Below are 23105 nucleotides of genomic sequence, written 5' to 3'. Positions count from 1 at the left end.
GTCTAATAGTCCTATTCTGCTGGCCAATGCTACTTTTTCCCGTAAGCCTTGGCTATTTTATCTCATGTAATATGGACACTTGGGATAAAATGGGTAATATATTGTAACACATTAACCTCTTCAATATTCATTTAGAGAGAGTTGTGCTAGGTTCTTCTCTGAAAAATTATCTTAGAAGAGATACACTGTCTAATAAATATTTAATCCATAAATGCATTTAGTGGCCTCTAGATTAGAAATGCTTCCTGTTGTGTGAATATAGGCTGATGTCTATAAGTCATCTCTCTTTCTGGGATGACGATGATGATAAAGGCTGCTTTTGAAGGACCATAGAAAAATGGCCTCGTTGCACTTCACAGGTGGAAATAATCACTCAAATGCCTTACCTGTAATTCTACTTTTGATATACTAATCAGAGACACTAGTCAGCCCTCTTCCAGCTCTGTAGTTGCCTAATTAGAAATAAACCAAGTCCTAAACTCGTGACCCCATTTTCACTCTACCTCCACGGAGGGTTCATTTACGGGTTCATTTACGCAAAGTTGGTGGCTGCGTTTAAATACTCTCCTAATTATCAATGCAACCTCAGTCTTTTGTAAATTCTTGCATCATCCTAACAGAAAGATTGTAAGCTCATCACTAAAACACTTCTTTTGGAACTCAGAGGACCTTAGAAATGTCAGTAGCTTAGTCGAGGTCCCATGAGCTGGTCAGTGGCCAAGTGGAAACCCAGGTTATTTCCCGCTAAAGCTCCATTCCTATCAACCCTCCTTTTGGTCTAATTGAGTCAAACTCTTACTATCTTCAGCTTAAAAAAAATTCCTTGCTTTCTTTGACTCTGATACCAGTTTTGGGGTTTTTTTTAAAGTCTTTATTGAATTTGTTAACAATATTACTTCTGTTTTTTTATGTTTTGGGTTTTTGACCCTTGAGGCATGTGGGATCTTAGTTCCCCAACCAGGGATGGAACCCACACCCTGAGCCTTGGAAGGGGGAGCCTTAACCACTGGACCACCAGGGAAGTCCCTGATACCAGGTTTTGACAGTCCAGCCTGATCCTGTGTTCTCTCCAGCAGAGAACCAGTTCCGCCTTCTCGATAGCACCACTTGTGCTTCCTGCCTGCTGCTGCTTTTGCTACATGCCATCTTCTCTGCTTTCTTCTTATTATAGGCGTGTGGTTTCCTTCAGATGCTAAAGAATTTATGGCATGTGTTAAAATAATTTCGCCCAGAAGACTAAATTTTTGTGTCGTATCTTTGTTTCTCTCCTAAAATAAACAAATGTTGCAGGGTTTGGAGCCTGCAGATGGAGGGTAGGAGTTTGAAAAGAAAGCCAGTTGGTTTTAGACTACTTTGGGGGCTGTGGAGTGAGCAGAGCAGTGAAGCATTGTGCCCTAGAAATGCTCCAGAATCTCTTGGAAGATCCAGTGTGCACAGTGCTGTAGAGATGGACATGAGTTTTTCTGTCCGTTCCTAGGGTTATCTGGACTTCCCAGTGGCACTAATGATAAAGAACTCACCTGCCAATGCAAAGTACATAGAAGACAGTGGGTTTGATCCCTGGGTCAGGAAGATCCCCCGGAGGAGGCATGACAACCCAGCCCAGTATTCTTACTTGGAGAATCCCATGGACAGAGGAGCCTGGTAGGCTACAGTCCATGGGGTTGCAAAGAGTCAGACGAAGCGAGTTAGCACACACAGACAGTCCGGTTTACTGGCTTGAGAGCTGCATGAAACATGAGGTTTGATCTTTTTTCTTTAGAATGATCAGAATGATCGTTTGTGGTATTTGGGATGATTTAGAGGATTTAAAAGGGCAGTAAGTTTCTGAAGTAGTCATTAAAATATGAAACTGAAGTACTTAAGTTGTTAAAACACTTGATAAAGCTTAATATTCAGATGTTTGAAATGAATTTTAGCAATGTAAACTGTGTGCATTTGTATTTGGAGAAACTATGATAAGTTTATTTTTAGATAAGAGAGTTCTAATTCATATTTAAAACAATCTATTTAGACATTTCAGTAAGTAGAGAATGAGTCTTAGATAAATTTATATTTTTTTCCCAGGGAACCCTGCAATAAACAAATGACTTTTCAATTTTGTTAATGCTTTTAAATTATCATAGTTTTACAGGTTCAGAAATGGACATATTTCTTAAATAAAGCCAAATTAAACCCCCCCCCCTTTTTTTTAAGTTTATGAGGCAAAGGATATCAGAGAACAGCTTCTCCTGCTTAAGCTTTCTAAATTACGAGTGTCCTAGATTGCATGGCCAACTAATTTTGAAAAGACCCACATCATTTACCTGATGGTGGCCATTCAAAACACCATTGCCAATAGATTAATACAATAGCCAAGTTAAACAGTAACAGGATCTACTTGGGGAAATAGTATATCAAAAGAGAAAGCAATAACAGCCATCTAGTGCCTGTGGGGACATCCAGATTTCCTTGGAATCACTGGATCTTCCCACAGTCCTGTTTTAAGCCTCTCTGAGCTTGTCTTGGAAACTATAGGGGCTGTAGAATGTTTGCTGACTCTGACCTTTATGAATATTCTCAGCTGTTTCAACATGGAATAAGAGCATCTGAGTTTGCTTTAGGCATGTTTAAGACTTGGGAAAAAGGAAAATCTAGAGAAATCAGTGACTTACAGATGGAGAGATTTGAGACGGCTTTCCTCCTTTATCCTGTATTCCATCCAGGAGGTAGATTATATGACCACTTGGGTATTCACTAAAGACTTGATTGATTAAATGAAGTGTTCAGGAATCTAATTTGCATGACTCATTTTCCTAAGGTAGGAAAAAAAGAGTTTCAATCAACAATTAAATGGTTACAGTAGCTCTTACAGAGTCTTGTGATCGCCCAGCCTCAGTGAATACAATTGACCAGAGGTTATTAGGCACTAGAGTGTCTCAGTAGCCCTGGTCATCTTTTGTTGAGACTTCAAGCTTTGAATTCCCAGGGCTCACCCAGCTGGACTTCAGAAACCTGGTTCCAGAACTTCTACTATGTGGTTTTCAGACAAATAGTAACAAGTGTTTATAGCAATGGTCTCCCACAGAGAGCATTTGTAGCAATGGTCTCCCACAGGTTGTTAACACATGGTTGATGGTTTCCCAGGTATGTGTTTCTACATGTGACTCACATCTAAGTATCACTCTTGTCCACTACCTAATCCAGTGGTTGACTAAGGAAAAGTCTCATTGAAAGTTTCATTGGTATAAGAGACAGAACCAGTAGCTCACTCCACTTAACCTCCACCCTTTCTGTTCTAACTGGCTTCGCTTCTGCCTTCCAGAGAGCTTAGCTTTCATTTCATTTATACTAAAGTCACCTGGGTGGGTGGGTCCGAGGTCCTCCTAGGAGAAGTCAACTGGCTACAATGCAGAGAAAAACAACTACACGATGGGATTATGACATATACTTTCACTAAGGCAAGAGAAGAATTTTTAAAAACTGAGTCTGAAGGTCACCAAGCTTCTCATGGCTCTGCCTCACCCAACCATGTTAATTGGTCCTTTCCTGCCTGAAAAATATCACATGGTTGTACTTTAAACTTTAATGTTGTCAGTAGTAATACATTCTATGGCTGTATCCTTATTTCCAGCAACAAATATTACCATATTAAGGGGAGACGTGGTGGTTTGAGGGATCAGTTGGCAAATTAGGGTTTGTCCCCAGTTACATTAGGATTTGTCCCCACACTGCCACCTTTAACTTGCCTTCTTTATGACCAAGAGTGACCGCTTGCACGTGTCTTTCCTGTTAGTGATCCCCGTTGCTAGGCATACTACTTAAGGAGTATTCTTTGTCATATCTGTAGTGAGATAGCCAAGGGTCCCAAATAAAGGGTAAAGAAGTCCAGAATGATGTAATACTGCAAAAAATGTTACTGCTGTTATAAGTGGAATGAAGAAAAGCTCAACCCAATAGAGTTGAGCATGATTTCTGTTGGAAGAGGGTGTCATCTGGGACAGATAATATCTAAAAACCAGCCCCCTCAATTTCCTAAACCCTTAGGGTATTTAGATAGCATCATATAATAAAATTACTGTTAGCAGCACACAGCACGGCCAAGCAGCAAGCCCTGACATGTTAGTAGTTGTTTGCATAGTTTACCCGGCAGAGAAAATATCTAACTGCTAGAACAAATGTTTTAGATCGCTAACATGCACCGTGGTTAGTGTGAAGTGCAAGTTGGCTGCGGAAGAATTTCCATTGAATTCTGATTCTGATAACACATTTAACTACCACCCTAACTACACCGTCCCATCTTGAGAGAGGGCGAGGCCTTTGGGAGTAATAGCATTTCTTACTAAATACTGAGATTTGTGAAAATCCTTCTGAAAAGGAGGAAATGGCTATGCTTGAGGGAAGTTTCCACGGGGTATTTTTGCAGCTGTGTTTCTGGATGGAGAGAGGGGAACACCATTCCTTTCTGTTCCTGAGAGTGTCTGGATTCCCCTTGTGTGGGCAGGGTTTCTGGTAAGTACAATACAGGAAGCAAAACTGCATTGTTCTAGATCAGCAGTCGGTGACCTCGTTTCTAAGCCCCAACCCCCTCTTTCTAGTGTTTTCAGGGGAGAAAAAGGAGCCTGGAGAGTGAGAGGAGGCAGGGGAGGGGCAGGAGAGGAGAGCTGGAGATACTCGCGTGTAACAGGAATTGCAGAGGCAGGACACTTCGTTCCTGGGTTCCTCAGCTAGGGCTGCCATGACAGACTCCCCGGCCTGGAGGCTACAGTGCCAAAGTCAAGGTGTTGCCCAGTTCAGCTTCCTCTTGTGACGTCTCGCCGTGTCTTGCAGATGGCTGCCTTCTAGCTGTGTCCTCATTGGGTCTTCTATCTGTGCGTGCACTGCTGGTCTCTCTCTCTCTCTCTGTCCCAATCTCTTTGTATAAGGACACACCAGTTCTATTGGATTTAGGCCTACCTCTGTGGCCTCATTTTCACCTAATTTACCTCTTAAGTTTTGAGCTGCAGGAAGTTGGAACTTCAGCATATGAATGAAAGCAGGGCACAGCTCATTTCATATTAGGAAAGGTGGTTTAGAGGAATATTCAAAGCCCCTATGCAAAGTGCCCCATTCCCTGCCCTTAAGACAAAGGAGGTGGGGAGAATCAGCTGCCCTGGAGCCTCTGGTTTTGTTGTTGTTCAGTCACTAAGTCCAACTCTTTGTGACCTCATGGACTGCAGCACGCCAGGCTTCCCTGTGCTTCACCATCTCCCGGAGTTTGCTCAAACTCACGTCCACTGAGTCGGTGATGCCATCCAACCATCTCATTCTCTGTCATCCCCTTCTCCTCCTGCCTTCAATCTTTCCCAGCTCAGGGTCTTTTCCAGAGAGTCAGCTCTTCACATTAGGTGGCCAAAGTATTGGAGCTTCAGCATCAGTCCTTCCAGTGCCTGTGGTTTACTCCTTGCAAATCCATGTGAGGCAAGCCTGAGCAGTGTTCTCTTTTGACGACATGAGATGAAGAGAAGTTAATTTCCCTGAGATTCACATCACTAGGAAAGGTAGAACCTATGTGGACTTCAAAGCCTGTTTCTATGGCTCCCTCGGGCTGGGGATGGCAAAGGGTGTGTGCAGGTACTATTCTCTCTGTTGGACTCAGGATAGACGTGGGATGAGGCCTCAGAATCCTTCTCAACACAGTGCTCTAGGCAGTTGCCACCAATCAATAGGCATTAATTTGTGGTGAAGCCTGTTTTCATTCCAGCACTATATGATCATGCTTTTCCTCTGCATGAAGCCTTTTCCATTGGTTATCCATATTTCTAAATACAGCAAGGGAATAAAGGAAGAGAAGAGGATTTACATAGTCCAGGTCATGTAAAGGACACCTATTCTTGAATAAATTAAAACAGGTGTTCTGGGGGAGAAAAAGAAAAAAGGCAACTCCTACCAGCAGTGGCCTTGGTCAAGAGCCCTTCTTAATGTGGACGGAAGGGTTGACCAGATGTGTAAGCCAGTTTAAAATCCTGTACCAGCATCCATGCTTGTTGGTAGGGATTCAAACTCCAGAAGAATCTTACTGTGGGCAAGTTTTATTGGATGGATGGTTGAAGACATTAGAAGATACAGGTTTTAACAGAAAGCAAATGTGGAAAGAATGGTTGGAATTTTGACAGGTTTCTCTACAGTGGGACAGTAAGGGTAGGGAAGTTAGTGACAGGAGTCATATGAAATTTTTGATAACGAAAAAATCAGGGCTTATGAATTCTGGGGCCTTTCCAAGAAGTAAAACAAGTAGTGATACTGAAGGGACTCTTGAGGGGCATTCTCAACAAGCGTGGGTGTGACTGTGTCTTCACGTAACACTTTGGCGGCTCTTTTGCAAAAAGCACTTTACGACTTTTGAAAGTGCCCTTTCAAGTGATTCAATCATTGCCTTTCTGTTTCGAGCTGCAGGTCACGTCATGTTGTGTTAACTATAGCAATAAAAATATTACCTCACTAAGCCACAGTCTAATTGAATATAGTAATTCAATTTGATGAAACTAGATGAACTACTGGCCCTAAACTAATTGAAAGTTGGTACTGTTTAATATCTTTTATAGAAATAATTGTCTTCATAAAACCTGCAATGTTACTGTAGAATTTTTTTAATTCTTTAATTTATGCAATATCTGTTTTTGAGCCGATGTCTGTAGTCTTTCAGTGTTCAGTTTCTGGTCAATAGCACCTTCTTCCATTCATTCCAGAAAACGGGGATCATCCTGCAAACAAAAGTCTGGCATCTCCCTGGTCATTGCCCCTCATATCCGTCCATTCCTCTCTACACTAAGTTGTGAACCTTGTTGAAGTTTTTACCCCTCTCCTCGATTACTGTGATCATACTCTGCTAAATGCAAACGTGGCATCCCTGTGCTGACACTTTTTTATCATGACTTTCTCTTACACGTAGAATAAAATTATCAAAATCCTTTGCCGATTTGTAAGTTCCCTCGTGTTCACCTTCTGTTTTCCTCTTGAGTCTCCTCTGATCCCCATTCTCACCCACGTGGCCTGCCTTTCAGTGCTTCCAAATGCTCCAACCTCTTTCCCATTGTTCTTCTGCCTGGAATATTCTTTTCTCCATTGTCCAAGTACTCCTCAACCTAAAAATGCCACTTTCTCAGACGTTCCTTTCCTGACTGTCCCCATCCCTCTCAGAGCGCTTGGCATTTTTGGCTCTTAATTGATCAAAACACGATGTGATTATTTAATGTCTCCATTCCTCTGGATGGAAAGACCCAGGAGGCAGGGATGCGTCAGTTTTGTTGATCCGTGACAGAGCTGTCCAGCAGTTCTGGGGCTTACGTGGCGCTTCATATTTGCTCAGTGTCAAGGTTGCCCACAGGACCATATATTTCATGGAGGGCACACATCCTCTGAAAGTCACCTTTGGTGGCTGAGATAACTTCCATGTATTGACATGCAATTTCACCTCATCAGTTGTGCTTACTATGAAGATGAATACCTGATGAACTCCAATTAGTGTAATTATTCTGTTTCCAAGCACTAACCTTAGTGGTAATTGTTCTGCAGGTCTATGACATTATGGAGTAATTAGTACTAATGGCTCAGGCATCCAGGCTTCCTCCTAAGGTAGGGTGTCAAATAATGAAATTGTGTTATTTGGGAAACAAGCAGTATCACCCTGTGAGGTCTTTTCAGACAGAATCCACAGCCGGTGAACATTGGGGCAGATTGTAGCTGGACTTCTCATGCATTCTTTCAAGTGCTTGAATGTCACGGGTCTGCCATGAATCGGTCATATTGAGCATCTTAACCATTGAATTTTTATACCAGTCTTTGTGAGGTCAGGAGTATTAGGCCTCCAGATGAGCATAATGATTTTAACACCAATAGATTATAAACCTAATGAAGTAAATGTGAATTTAATGGGCAGAGGAGCCTGGCAGGCTACAGTCCATGGGGTAGCAAAGAATCAGATATGACTGAGCACACAGCCCTGATTTTATGCTGTGACCACTTACTCTAAATGGTGAGTTTCAGCACAAGGCTTTGTTTCGTTCATCTTTGGCTATCAGTTTCTAGCACAAAACCTATGGTCCAGTAAGAACTGAATGCATAAGAGGTCATGTTTTATGGCCATGTGACATCTTGCTATGCAGATAAAGGCATATTTCAGAGCATTGACCTTTGCTGTACTTTCATATCCAGGAACCAGCTTGTAACAAACTTTTAGCAGATATCACAGTGTTTCCTTTGGGTTGGTGGGGTGAACACAATTTAGAGGGTGGTGATTTACTCCTCACCCACCCCTTACCCCTGCCACTTACACGTACTCTTTGATGGTCAGTATTCAACTTTCATTGTCTTATCCCTGAGTGTCTTTAGCTTCAGTGTGAACTAAAATTCTTAGAGATAAGTATTTTCTTCTCAGCCCTGAGATCTCTCACAGGACATTGTCTGGTGGTCTAAACCTCATTCTTAATGATAGAATTCTTATTAAATAAAAAAAGTTTGTAGTTTTTGACAATTATAGGAAATTGATTTCTAAAATAACCTGTAGTTAAGAAATAATAATGTAAGGGTCTAGTTAAAAGCAAGTCTAATCTGGCAATACAACTTATTCTAAAACATTTCTAGATATTGATATTTTATTTGCAACATTTTTATTTTAATTGTCTACTTTTTAAAAACATTCAATGTGCGGTTAAAGGTGAAGTGATATCTGGGTCTTGATTGTCTTTATCTTTGAGCTGTGTTGGGCTGGCTATTGGACATCTCATACCATCTACATGATTAATACCATAAACACATGCTACTTTTACTAGTAAATCAATACGTTGTCTTAAAATGGTCTCATTTTAGATGAAATGGGGCGTGTTATACAAGATGGCTGTAGACTTGTACGGTCTCATTTTCAGTGAGTTCAGTTTGTGAATTAGCCAGTGGCATTCTCTGCAGCTGTGGCTCCTTCATCTCCCCCTTCCTTTCTGATGTCCCTCCCTACTAACACATAGGATGGCACATCCGTATGGATTGAAGGGAACTGGCCATCCGAAGGGAGAGCTCAGCCTGGGATCATCAACGCTGTAGGGTCATGTGAGCTGGATTTAAATTGAGTAGTAGAATGAAAAGGGCAGTGACACTCTTTGCAGTTAGTTTTTGATCTTATGTGCTGTTGAGTATCCCTAACTCACCATACTGACAGCTGGCTTCTCACATACCAGACTTCTTGTTTTGAAGCCTTGAGGTTGTAGATTATGTACTTGGAATATGTAATTAGCTGGAATGACATGGTATTGATGGTTGAGCAGCGGTTTATGACACAAATGAGTAACTGGATGACTGATAGACCTTTGGATGTGTATTTCCAAGAAGAATTTACTAAGCAATACTTTCCTTGATTTATTTTTTTAAAAAGTCGTCTTAATGTGGCTTGCTAGGATAAAGATGTCATTTTGGTTTTAAAGTTGAGGAATATAAACAGAAAAGTTGCTGTGGCTGCAGTAAGGAAGCCCAAGGCATGGTTGGCTTAGACATTCAGGTCCCTCATCCCCCAGCTCCAGGAAGCCTTCTGTGTGGGCCTCCTGCTGTTGTGGATACCTGTGTTACTCCCCTTCAATTTTTTGTGAAGACAGTTCTATTTCTGTTCTATAAATGCATTATCAGGTTGGGTGCACATGACGTACACGCACACATTTGAAGACCTAAGCCTAAAAATTTATTTTATATAGTTAAAAGGTACAGGTATTACTTGCTAATGAATGCAGTCTTTATTTTAATGTCAATGGTTTTCTAAAAAACAAAACAGGCAGTGGTTTTGGTAAGCATATTTTTAAGACTAAGCTTTTTTAAAAGGAGTTCAAATGAGCAGCCGACGTGGGAGTTTGCTACTCTGTTAAATGCAGTGTAGGAAAATACAAACCACATTAAAATCTTGTAGAGTTAATGTTTGTTTACTGAGTGAGCTGAGAGACGCAAAGACCTGTTAACCTTGTTTTTAAGGAGTTTACAGTTGGTGAAGGCAAAAAGGTTCACCAGTAATTACAGTGAGACAAAAGCGTTGGTCTGTATCCACATAGAGATATTAGATGACTATTGAATTAGCAGCCTGGATCAATCATTATCTCTGTCTTCTCTCTGTTCTGCTGTTGGTAGATCCATCTTTTCTACTTAACTAAGCCATCCATGTGGGATATTCTGAGTTTGGTAGGCTATTATTTAAAGAGTTTTATATAACTATCACTTTTGAGAGGGACTTCCCTGGTGGCTCAGATGGTAAAGCGTCTGTCTACAATGTGGGAGACCTGGGTTCAATCCCTGGATTGGGAAGATCCCCTGGAGAAGGAAATGGCAATCCACTCCAGTACTATTGCCTGGAAAATCCCATGGACAGAGGAGCGTAGTAGGCTACAGTCCATGGGGTCTCAAAGAGTTGGACATGACTGAGCAACTGAACTGAACTGATCACTTTTGAGAATATAGAATCCAGCATTGGTTTCATTTAATTCAAAGGTCTTAATCACTTGGTAGAGAAGTCATTTACATATCTTACATTTTCATTAAGAACATAGTACTTTGGGATTATAAACTGAAGGGAAAACCTTCAAGCCTAGTTAGTCCTCAGAACACATATGAATATGCTTTAGATCTCAAGCAGAGCGGCCTCTTCAGTATCTGAGGGACCTATCAGGGAAGGGTTCCCAACTGGTGCCCCCTGACCACTGTAAGACAGGCTGCTCAGCCTGAGAAATAAAAGGGAAGAATTTCTCTTGTTCTTTCTTTGAAAGTCTCAGAAAAGCACTGAATGGTTTGTAGGATCCTTCAAATCTTTATTCTTGGGAAGTTGCTTCCTGAATTCAGGAATGAATGATGCTTGTCCTTTGTTCTAGAGAGAGTTGGAATCTCTAGGAACACAATGGGAGGAGTGTGGAAATGAATCTGACCTGGGACTAAGGAGTATCTCTGTACAAAGTTCATTTTGATAAAAGGTGCTTTGGAAAATCTTAATTCTAAAGTTTCTTGGATTGGGTAAGTTTGCAGTGCTAAAATTAATAACAGATCATTTTTCTATTAGTATTCCATGTTTTGTCATAGGAGTTATATTTACTTATGTGTCTAATCCTTTTTGCTCTAAAGTGCTGGTTTCTCTTGATTCCTGTATTGCAAATAGCTTACAGAGATACGTGAACATGACTTTAAAAAGAAATCTCAATGACTTCATGGCAAGTTTGGTAACCAATCTCATATTGTTCCTCTAACCTTTACCTTCTAGTTTGATTTGTACTACCTGTTGTCTGTACCCGCTGACTGACAAATGATTATTTTTCAACCCCACGGGGAAACTCGTTGGACATAGAAACCCTGTCCACTTGACTGCTGTTCTTCTACAACTTAGGCAATAGTTGTCTCAGAAATATTGTTCAATGTAAATCAATGTATTAGTCTTAGAGACTATCTACCTTGAGGGAGAAAGGCAAGAATGATTATTTTGTACATTTAAAAAATTTGTTATTACATGAATTTAAGCCAGTGACACATTTGTGAGTCCCTTGGGCAGGTCATTCGGAGAACTAATTTTCTGGCTGATAGATGGGAATTATAGTATTCATGCTCTGTTGATATTCTCTTAAGTAGTTAAATGGCTACTGAGTATATCCTGAGACCATGTCCTAAGAGTTTAGTTTTCATGTCATTGTTATTTATATCATCTTTGTAGACCCTAATATCTAGACGTTGAGTAAGTCAAATGTACTGGGTAAAGCACACTTCTAATTAGATCCATCTTAAGAAAAAATTCTTAACAGAAAGTCTTGATGTAAATATATCAGGTCTTCATATCAAACAAGCCACTGTGTAAATCCTGATATTTTCAAGAGCTGGAATTTTTCTGTATACCTTTTAAAGTTTGTTAATGGAATTTTCCAGCTCACCTTGCAGTAAACAACCGCAAATTCTTTCTCGAGGTGTTGTAAGCAAGACTGATAAGGTTTTCTGAGAGGGAAGCAAAGAACCTTCCTTGAGCGCCTCAGGAATGCATTTCTAAATTAAAGCACAGATTAAAGATCTGTTTTTAATGTTACTGACTTTGACGATTTTCATTTTGAAGAGGGAAAACTGCCTAAATCTGGGGTTGGGTTGAAGGCATTACCGTGTAGACCTTTAGAGACAGATGTTTAAATGAGACTTCTGTAACCTGGCCAGGGCAGAAGGAGAAGAGGGTGGTAGAGGATGAGATGGTTGAATAGCCTCACCAGCTCAACGGATATGAATCTGAGCAAACTCCGGGAGATGGTGAAGGACAGGGAAGCCTGGCATGCTGCAGTCCACGCGGTTGCACAGAGTCGGACACAACTGAACGACTGAACAGTGACAGTAACGTGTGTCACCGAACAGTACAAACGTGTGTGGAGAGGCTTGTTCATGTGATAAATGCTTATTTGGAGTCTTGTCTTCTCTGAGTTTCTCAGTCACATTCTCTTGGATGGGTCTGAGCACTTTGAGACACTTTGCCTAACACTACTTGGTGTGTGACCTGGAATATGTTTGTGAATTGTACTTATTCTATTGTCCAGGTGCCTTTCGTTTGTTTTTCCCCCCTCTGTTTCCATTGCTTTCTCTTTTCAGAATAGCACTGCACTTTCTTCTTCTTAAACTCATTCCAGATTTCTTTGGTTCTCCTCAGCATCTTAGTTTCATCCAGAAAAAGTGGTCACCATTTTCAGCCAACTCACCTGACATAGCTGCCTATCTGAGTTTTTATTGAAGGCAAAATAAAACTTCAAAGATGCTGAAGAAGCTTGAGCATCCCTTCTCTCCCTTTCAACTAAAACCTACCAGTGTTTATCTTGGGAGTAATTTGAGGTTTATATGATGAAACATGTAGTCAAGTGTTAATAGAGACTAATATCAAGCTTCAGAACAGTGTGCAGAAAGCTTTAATATTTTTTGTTGAGCATTTGATACTCTCTGATCATGGGTTTCTGTGGAATCCATGAAAGCTTGGAGGAAAAATGCTTGCCTGGCTCCCTGATAACCTCAACCAAATGTACTGATGTTCAGCCCCAGCCATTTCCCATCGGAGCTTGTACCACCTTTTGTCTCCTTTTCTTCTTGTGCCTCATGCCATCTCCAGTTTGCCATCCCATTTTCCAGCGCCATGTTGGCTCCTAATTTCTCATAAATACCTGAAGTGTGGTGTAAAGGATATGACTCTTTAAACGTGATTCATTGTGAATCATATTTCAATACTGATATCACAGTGATTTCCCAAAGAATATGTGGAAGCTTCTTTCTCAGTGTAAACTGTGAATCATCTACTTTCAATCCAACGTTGGTTATCTTCAGTATGTTTTAAGGACCCAACTTCTCAGGTGAAGACTACACAGCTCTCTAGTGAATGGCTAGAAAAGGATGACGGGTCTAGTGCTTGCTCAGTTCAGGCTGTAAGAAGCCAGTGTAGCTGCTTTGAGCCAAAGGAGTGTGTACAGTAACAGTAAAGCCACACGAGTTCTTTACTCTCACCTAACTCATCAGTCAGCACTTGACTTGATACTGGGCTTCCCTGATGGCTCAGATGGTAAAGAATCTGCCTGCGATGTAGAAGACCTGAGTTCAATCCCTGGGTCAGGAAGATCTCCTGGAGAAGGGAATGGCAACCCACTCCCGTATTCTTCCCTGGAGAAGTCCATGGGCAGAGACCCTGGTGGGCTCCAATCCATGGGGTCGCAAAGAGCTGGACACAACTGAGTGACTTTCATGGGCAGAGACCCTGGTGGGCTACAATCCATGGGTTTGCAAAGAGCTGGACACAACTGAGTGACTTTCCCTTTCACTTTAACCGAATATTATACAGTATTCTAGCTCCTTCTGAAAGAAAGTGTAGCATAGGTGAAAAGTCTTCTCACTTCATTTCCCCCACTCCCTTTTTTTTCTTTCCTTAAGTTACCAGGCCCCAGGTCCAGATAAGAAGGTCGATGTTAGTCCATGCACAGAGGGCTGTGTATTTGGTGATAACCATTGGCCTCACACACAGCTGGAACCTAGGTCTCAGAGTCCTAAAGGATGTGTTGAGATAGCTAGGGCCATCATCTTAATTACAGCTTTGGTTACCTTCCTTCCAGGATCTTTGCAATGTAAGGCTGTTCCAGTTTGGACCCAGTTAGGAATTGAGATATGTCTGGCATATACGTGTCTGCTAATGCCCTTTAATGGTTTGAAAACAGAAGCTTCCCTTAAGGAAGCAAAACTGCTCCAGTTTGGATTTCCCCTCCCCTTGCACCCCTGTGTGTGAAATCCTCTTGACTGGTAACCACTGCAGAGTGGAGTCTTCGGGAAAGCCACCCAGGAGTGTGGTGGTGTTTGCGTTTTCTTTCAGTCTTCCAACCTGTAGGCCTGTATTTGACACTGTTAATAGTTGATGGAGTTTCAAAAGTGCTTCTAAAAAGGCCTAAGATGTTATGGTTTTGACTCAAAGTTGATAACATGAAACCATCATTACAGGGAAGGTAAAACCACACAAAGATGTGGTTTTCAAACGGCATTTCACAGCATTTTATAATCTTTTAAAATTATGTTATTATAAAATAAAGCCTTTTAGTGTGCTGAACACAAGCTTAGCAGGGACCAAGCAGGTAGTGCCGCAGGCTTCACAGATGCCGACGTTTCAGGATACAGCAACCTGAAGGGGGACGTGTTGTTATCCTCCCATTGTACAGATGAGAAGACTGATGCACAGAGCCGTAAATCCCAGCTCACACAGCCTGTGACACCAACCCTTTCTGGGCCACAGTCTATGCTCTTCACTTGCCAGAAGCATTCCGGTCAATGGAAAAACTTAATTTGTTGCTTCCAATTTGGGTCACTTCTCTTGACCTCTTTAAGTAAGTGCCATGCATTAGCTGTATTGGAAATAGAACAGGAGTTGGAAGCTATGTCTGTTCGGGGGCTGGAGTGGAGCCAGTGTGCACAGAGGTCCCTGTGTCTGCCTGTGAGACTGAGGGCCACCAGTGTCTCATTGCCTCTCCTCCAGCCCTTTTGGCTGCAGTGGGTGGGAATTGATCCTGTGGGTCAATTTACCAAAAGAAAACCAAGACCCCAGACCACTCTGCGACCAGGAGATGGGGACTTGGGCACCAGGCTGCAAAACTCATCCAGTGATTCAGCGTGCAAACTTTGGAATTCCTGAGACTCAAATTTAAGCTTAAAGAATTAAATCAGAGAACTCAACTGAAATATTGAACCATACTGTGATCTCCCTACAGAATACGAAGTGTGCTGTATTTTAAGGGAAGGTGGTTATCTCTGAGACCCCGTTCCCTCATGTTCTGTGTGGTTTCTTCAGTGGCAGAGAGAGGCGTGAAACCACAGTAAGACACTGGCTTCTCAGACTGCTCCTTAGAGTGGAAAGATTCTTGATGTTTTGGCAATTACTATCAATTACACTGATTTTGTTGGAGAAGGAAATGGCAACCCACTCCAATGTTCTTGCCTGGAGAATCCCAGGATGGAGGAGCATGGAGAGGTTACAGTCCATGGGGTTGCAAAGAGTTGGACATGACTGAGTGACTAAACCACCACCACCACACTGAATTTGTAGTTCGTGTGTGTGCGTGCTCATGCACGCACATGCTCAGTTACATCTGACTCTTTGAGACCCCATGGACTGTAGCCCCCAGGCCCCTCTATTCATGGGATTCTCCAGGCAAGAATACTGGAGTGGGCTGCCATTTCCTTCTCCAACAAAATCAGTGTAATTGATAGTAATTGCCAAAACATCAAGAATCTTTCCACTCTAAGGAGCAGTCTGAGAAGCCAGTGTCTTACTGTGGTTTCACGCCTCTCTCTGCCACTGAAGAAACCACACAGAAAACCAAGCACGGGAGCTGTTGCCAAAGTGTTTATCAGACACAGTTTCTCCAGTGCCATACATGCTTCGTATTACATAAAATCAGGTAACATTCTGTTCAGTTCAGTCACCCAGTCATGTCCGACTCTTTGCAACCCCATGAATCGCGGCATGCTAGGCCTCCCTGTCCATCACCATCTCCTGGAGTTCACCCAAACTCACGTCCTTCGAGTCCGTGATGCCATCCAGCCATCTCATCCTCTGTCGTCCCCTTCTCCTCCTGCCCCAATCCCTCCCAGCATCAGAGTCTTTTCCAATGAGTCAACTCTTCACATGAGGTGGCCAAAGTACTGGAGTTTCAGTTTCTGCATCAGTCCTTCCAATGAACACCCAGGACTGATTTCCTTTAGAATGGACTGACTGGATCTCCTTGCAGGTAACATTGTTTCCTTGCAAATATATCCCTACACTGTAAACTGTAACACAGAGTTGAAGGTTTCTCTTTGATAGTTCAGGCTCTCAAATATTGGATGAGAACGTTTCCTTCAGTGAGAATCTCTATGTTAAATTTTTCAATATATGCCCTTTTGGTAAGAATGTATTAGTATGTATTATACATCACAAGGTCTGGAGGACAGAATGTAGGTGAAAGGCTGGTCCAATGTTATGCTTTTTTTCCTTCCAAACTAGTAATTTAACTCATGCCAGAATAATTGGATTTATACTTCTGAGTGATATTGCTTTAACTTCAGACCAAATTTTGTATAATGTCAGTTTTGTTTGATTTGCTTTGTGAGGATAGGTAAAAATTATATCAAGTCACAAACATGAATAAAACATCAAAGTGCTGTCCAGTATCAGGAAACGCATAATGACTTAGGAGTATGGTATACGTGGATATCTGGGGACCTACATTCTAGCCAGTAACTTCTGCTGAGTTGAGGTCTGACATTGAATCCTGGAAGCCCTGTCTTTCAGTTCTCCCTTTTAGGGGTGAGGGAACTGATGACCAAAGGGTCTATGAGTTACCCACAAGCACACTGCTGTTATATATACAGATCCTAAAGTTATGTTTTAATGTGTAGGGGCCTTGATAGGTGTTTAGGCATTGAATATATATTTACATTTATTTGCAAAATACTGTCATTACAGTTTTTAAAAAGGTAGTTAAGACTTTTTTTCTTTTAGTGGATGTCAAATACATTATATGTAAGTTATTTTAAATTTTAATATTTTAACATTAAAATTATTTTTAAATTAAAATTTTAAAAATTATTTTTTAACTGATTTTGAAAATGGAGTTAATTTTATCCTTATGCTGCTTTGTCTCAGTTGAGCTATTTGATTAACACTGATTGGTTTCACTCTTCTAATGGTTAACAGACATTTTATAAACGATAAATATAAACGCCAACTACATAATATTTGTATATAAACTAATACAAATCTATAAATGCCACCTTGCCTCCCTTATTAATTTTATTTCTTTTATAAACACTCTCACCTCAGCAATATGTGAGATCCTGAGATTAAGGATAAACTTATAATTTTATAGGCCTTTAAAAATTACTAGGTTCTACATAGAAAGTTGGGGCTTCCCCAGGTGGCTCAATGGTAAAAGAATCCACCTGCCAGTGCAGAAGACATGGGTTCAATCCCTGGGTAGGGAAGATCCCCTGGAATAGGAAATGGCGACCCACTCCAGTATTCTTGCCTGAAGAACCCCATGGACAGAGGAGCCTAGTGAGTTAAAGTCCATGGGGTTGCAAAGAGTTGGACACAACTGAGCATGCACACATGCACATAGAAAGTTACATTTTTTCCCTCTAAAAAGAGAATCTCCTTGGTCTTTACTGTTTGTCTCATTTGGAAAAAAAAAAAAGAAAAAACTTTCTGGGTAGGAAAAGGTGAAAATAGAGAAAAGGACAAGGGAGGGAAGACCAGAAAAGAAGAGAGAGGAGAAGAAACTGAAATCAGAGGGAATAAATACAATGCTCAGAATAACTCCGAAGTACCAGGACTCAGAGCTGTATGTGCAAAGCTTGAACTTGTGCTTGTTTTCCTGGAGTCAGAACAAACCTTGGGTCCAGTAGCGAGGTACTGATGTGTTGAATGATATCAGTGAATGTACAGACAGAGACAAACGTGTGAAGAGCACTCTCAAAAAGGAAAGGGAATAGCTTTTTCTAGAATGTTTTCCCTAGACTTTTCTAGAATTACTGGGAAAGGCTTCATGGTAGAGCCCCATCCTACTCAAAGGTTTTGTGTGCTTCTTTGTTCATTCGTTTGTTTTTGCATGACATGTGGAATCTTCGTTCCTGGATCAGGGATCCAACCCCTGTCCTCTACAGTGGAAGCATGGAGTCTTACACTAAACCATCAGGGAAGTCCCCCCAAAGGTATTTAAGGAGGCTTTATCAACAAGATTTGTCCCTGCTTTGAGTATAGACTTATTAGCCCCTTCAGAGGACAGTCTCAACTGTGTTGACAAGAACAAAAGACTCCCCATAAAGACCTTTGGAAGGGAGAGATCCTAGATCACAGAACCCTATTAATATTAATTAATAATAATAATTAGTCACTTAGTCGGGTCCGACTCTTTGCAATCCCATGGACTGTAGCCTGCCAGGCTCCTCTGTTCATGGAATTCTCCAGGCAAGAATACTGGAGTGAGTTGCCATTCCCTCTCCAGGGCATCTTCCTGACCCAGGGATCAAACCCTGGTCTCCTGCATTGCAGACAGATTCTTTACCGTCTGAGCCACCAGGGAATCCCATTATTAATAATAATTAATAGGTTAAAACTGGGGCTTGCAAGATGGCTGTGGGGAGTTAGGCTGATAACTAACTGAATATACCAGGTTTCCCAAATCCACAGCTCTCCAATGCATAAAGGTGTTACTTGGGAGGGAGAGAAAGAAATTCATGTGCCAGGGGCTAACCTGCATACAAACTAGTAAACTTAGAGGATTTCTAGGTTTAGACTCAAACCCAGGTTATTATTTCAGTAATGGCTGATTTAGTTCAAACTTTGTTAAGTGTAGCTCACTGTGAAAGGAATGGTGCTGTGCTTTGGGCCAACTCACATCCCTGCATCTAGATACAAGCTTATATAGTTATTTGTAACTTGGCAAAATCTGAAGAGAGGGATCTTTTTCAAAATGCATTTTTCTACCTCTCAGTCTCTGGGCTTCTGAGCTCTGTGACTGTGGAGGAAAGTTGCCCTGTCTACTCTGTCATTTTGTGTCACCTTGTAAAAGTCATCTGGATTTCTGAATGTTGGATTCTTACTTGGATTAAAGTTGTCAGCATAGAAAGTACTGGCCACTGGATCTTGGAAGCTGTTGATCCGGAAGTCTTCCGTGTGAAAAGGGGGCTCCAATGGGCTCTAAAGGATGTGGATCCTGACTTTATATGTGCAAGGGGTTTTTGAGATGTTTTCATTTAGTTCTGAGATGGGAAAACATAAATGTTACCATGTCTTCATTCAATGACGGAAGCAGTTATTTGAGTACCATATTGTCCAGTGGGTGTGTGTTCCTTGTGCTGTCAGGCTTTCGAGACTGATCTGAAGCTGTAACTATATCATGGATGCTGATCCTTCAGAGGTATCTGTGGTTGGAAACCAGCTTTGATGTGGCTCATGAACTTCCTGGGCCAGCACTTAAGCCTGCCTTTGATGGAATCGCCCCTCAGTCAGATTTAAGCAGTGTGTTTGAAATCGTATCTCTTTCAGTGTATAAGACAGTGATAGGAATGAAGTGCATGAGTGTGGCTGAAGAAATCCTTCGGCACTTCACATGGCCCAGATGTAACTCAAAAGAATTGGTGGAGTTTGTGTTACAAGAAGCAGGGGATAAATGTATTGCAGAGGATTTGGGAAATAGTTAACATTTTTGTGGTCTCTTTAGCAGTGCCCCACTGTTGCCTGAAAAAGCAACATTAGTGATCAGAGAAATTGTGAATCTCTTTGCATCTGGGCCACCACGACGCTGCCTTAGGCATGGACTGATCCATAGCCTCACAGTCTTAAGGCTTCCTCTGTCTTGTTCTCAGTTGCTTATGATTTTTTTTTTTTCAGTTCAAACATTGAAGTATTCCAAATCTAGGATAGTGAGCAAATGGTTTCATGCTGGTCAGTATTCTATTAAATACATTTTAGACGGTTGCCTCGGAGAAGGCAATGGCACCCCACTCCAGCACTCTTGCCTGGAAAATCCCATGGACAGAGGAGCCTGGTGGGCTGCAGTCCATGGAGTCACTGAGGGTCGGACACGACTGAGCGACTTCACTTTCACTTCTCACTTTCATGCATTGGAGAAGGAAATGGCAACCCACTCCAGTGTTCTTGCCTGGAGAATCCCAAGGACGGGGGAGCCTGGCGGGCTGCTGTCTATGGGGTCGCACAGAGTCGGACACGACTGAAGCGACAGCAGCAGAAGCAGCAGCAGACGGTTGCCTATAGTCATATTGTCAGAATTCTCATTTAAGCTATAGGTGTGACTTTCTCTGCACACACTAAGTATAGCTATTGTTTATAAACTACTGCAGCGAAAGGACCACGTTCACACCTGGTGTCTATTACCTGGAAAAAGTGACCAATAAGTGTGCATTTCAGAGCAGCCTCTGTTGTGACCTTAATTTCTTGATTTGGTGTGAAAACAGTTACATCATACTTTAAAATAAAAGGTGTTTTCATCATGTGCTGCTGCTGTGTGTGCCAGATAAGGATTTTGTAACTCAAATTTATTTCCAAACGTCAGTGCCTGTTGCTGCTCTAGTCGACTATGTGAATTTAAATGGGAAGTCCCTTCAGCAGGACTGTTAAAAAAGATCTGCTTCAGGTTGACTTGGCCATTACACTTCCCAATATTTATTCTACCATAGGACGTTCCCATTGCATAAACCAGAGGATTGGTTAAACCAAGTTCAGTCACGGAAGTGTTCTCCTGAACTCAGAAGGAAGGAGCAGTGTGTTGTCCTGGGTGGTTTGCAGTCCGTGGTAGAGCATGATGTCCTAAAACAAGCATGTTTGGGGGCCTCTATCAAACAGGAGGGCACTGGGTGACTCTGACACCATAATATCAGACAGGATCATTGTTAGAACAATAACAAATATTGTTTATAAACACATGGCGCGTTGCCGTTGTGCTTTTTCATCACTTTTAGCCCTTTGACCTACGGTTGCACTTCTTTTAGGCTTCTTCATTACCTTTTTCTAGTCACATAACCACCATTCCACCAAGTTCTAGCATCTCTTAATTATGGAAGGCTTATTTACGTAACTAAGTCTCACCGTGTTGAAGTGTAGGTGCTCATTGGCACAAGTATTACTGTAGATGCATTTGTCAGAGTCCATTTGGGCTTCAACAGTAAGTATTAATTTCACTTTGATATGGAGTCTGGGAAGTCCAGGATCAAGATGCCAGCAGACTTGTGTCTGGAGGGGACAAGGAGCTCTTTGGGATCTGTTTTATAAGAGTGCTAATCCCACTCATCAGGGCTCTGCCTCCAAGACCTAATACTTCAAAAAGACCCCACCTCCAGACACCATCACTTTGGGGATTAGATTTCAACATGTGGATTTTGGGTGAGGGGAGGAAACAAACATTCAGTCTGTAGCAACAGTTAAAACACTTATTCATTAAAATCTGGAGGTCTTTTTGCATTTTGGAGGCTGTCTTTAATTTCTTTGAGATCTCAACATTTTATACATTCCAGGGGCCCCTGTGAGCTCAGACACCCTCACCCTGTAGCTGCAGGGCCTGACTTGGAACCATCCCTGTTGCTGGCTCCGCCTTGCTGAATTCTGCTCTTGATTGGGTGGGTCTGACCTGTGTTGTTGTTCAGTTGCTCAGTTGTGTCTCACTCTTACTGACCCACAGACTGCAGCACGCCAGGCTTCCCTGTGCTTCACCGTCTCCCGTAGTTTGCTCAAACTCATGTCCATCGAGTCAGTGATGCCATCCAACCATCTCATCCTCTGTCATCCCCTTCTCCTGCCTTCAGTCTTTCCCAGCATCAGGGTCTTTTCTAGTGAATCAGCTCTTCACATCAGGTGGCCAAAGTATTGGAGCTTTAGCTTCATCATCAGTCCTCCAGTGAATATTCAGGGTTGATTTCCTTTAGGATGGACTGGTTTGTTTTCCTTGCAGTCCAAGGGACTCAGTATATGTCAGTCTTCCTGAAGCCTTTTATTTTTCACCCGGAAAAAAATTTGGTCACAGGTGAGAAGACATCTGCTCCTCTAAGCCTGTAGCAACAAATCTGAGCTTGCATCTCTTTGAGTTGCAGTGTACAGGTCCTTCTTCATGGTACTTCTCCAAGCCAGATTCAGGTACTAGTTCAGTGAGACCCTAGGAGTCCTGTTTAATCAGTGCCAAGGCAGTATTTCTCATCACACATTAAAAAACCCACACACACTATTTAAAGTCACTTGCTAAACACAGCCTCTTTTTCTTTTTTAATCATGAATTCGTTGGTGGTGGTTTAGTCGCTAAGTCCTGTCTGACTATTGCGACTCTGGACTATAGCCCACCTGGCTCCTCTGTCCATGGGATTCTCCAGGCAAGAATGGTAGAGTGGGTTGCCATTTTCTTGGGTTGGTCCAAAAGTTAAAATTTGGTTTTAAGTAAAAATAAAAGACATATTTTCAGTTTTCATCAAGAACTTGATTGAATAACAGATTGACTAACTGAATGAACTTTTTGGCCAACCCAGTAGTTTCTATCGTGTTTTCTATAAAGGGCTCTTTTTTTTTTCATACCAGCATGTCTCTATCTTTGCTTGCTTTGCTCCTTCCTACTTAATTTTTTTCAACCCACAACTTTTTTCTTGTCCACCCTTAAACGTGTTTTTAGAGCTCCTCTCTGCTTTTTCCTTACTGCGAGAAGAAAGAGCCGCTCTTGCTCGTGCTGTTTAATCAATCTCGACTAAACTGCACCTCCTATTTCAGTTGATACATGATCTTCCTGACTATAAAAAGTCACTTTGTTCTTTATAAAAACTTTGCACTTTACAGAAAGTGTGTTCTTTGGTGAACTTGTCTATTGTGTGTGTGTGAGATTACCTGCATTGAGTTTACAGAAGTATGAAAAATCAACCTAATTTTCCACTCCTGGCTTGTCCAGAGTTTTTAACCTGGAGTTGCTGTGTTGATATCAAACCTAAGTCTCTCTGTTCTCAGGCAGAATACAAAGTATGTGATAAGAGGTTTTTTAAAAAAATTATCTTGTTTCCCAATCTTAAAACATTCCCATGTGACATTCTTCTTTACTGATAATATTGTTGCAGGCTCA

General features: G+C 41.7%; 1 protein-coding gene across 3 annotated transcripts in view; it reads left to right on the top strand.

Annotated features, from left to right (window-relative positions):
- BASP1 (brain abundant membrane attached signal protein 1) overlaps positions 1 to 23105 on the top strand; it is a 55398-nt gene that overhangs the window by 6929 nt on the left and 25364 nt on the right.

The sequence above is a fragment of the Bos taurus genome, chromosome 20 (genome assembly GCF_002263795.3).
Source record: "Bos taurus isolate L1 Dominette 01449 registration number 42190680 breed Hereford chromosome 20, ARS-UCD2.0, whole genome shotgun sequence".
Lineage (NCBI taxonomy): Eukaryota > Metazoa > Chordata > Mammalia > Artiodactyla > Bovidae > Bos > Bos taurus.
This window is presented reverse-complemented; position numbering and strand designations above follow the sequence as displayed.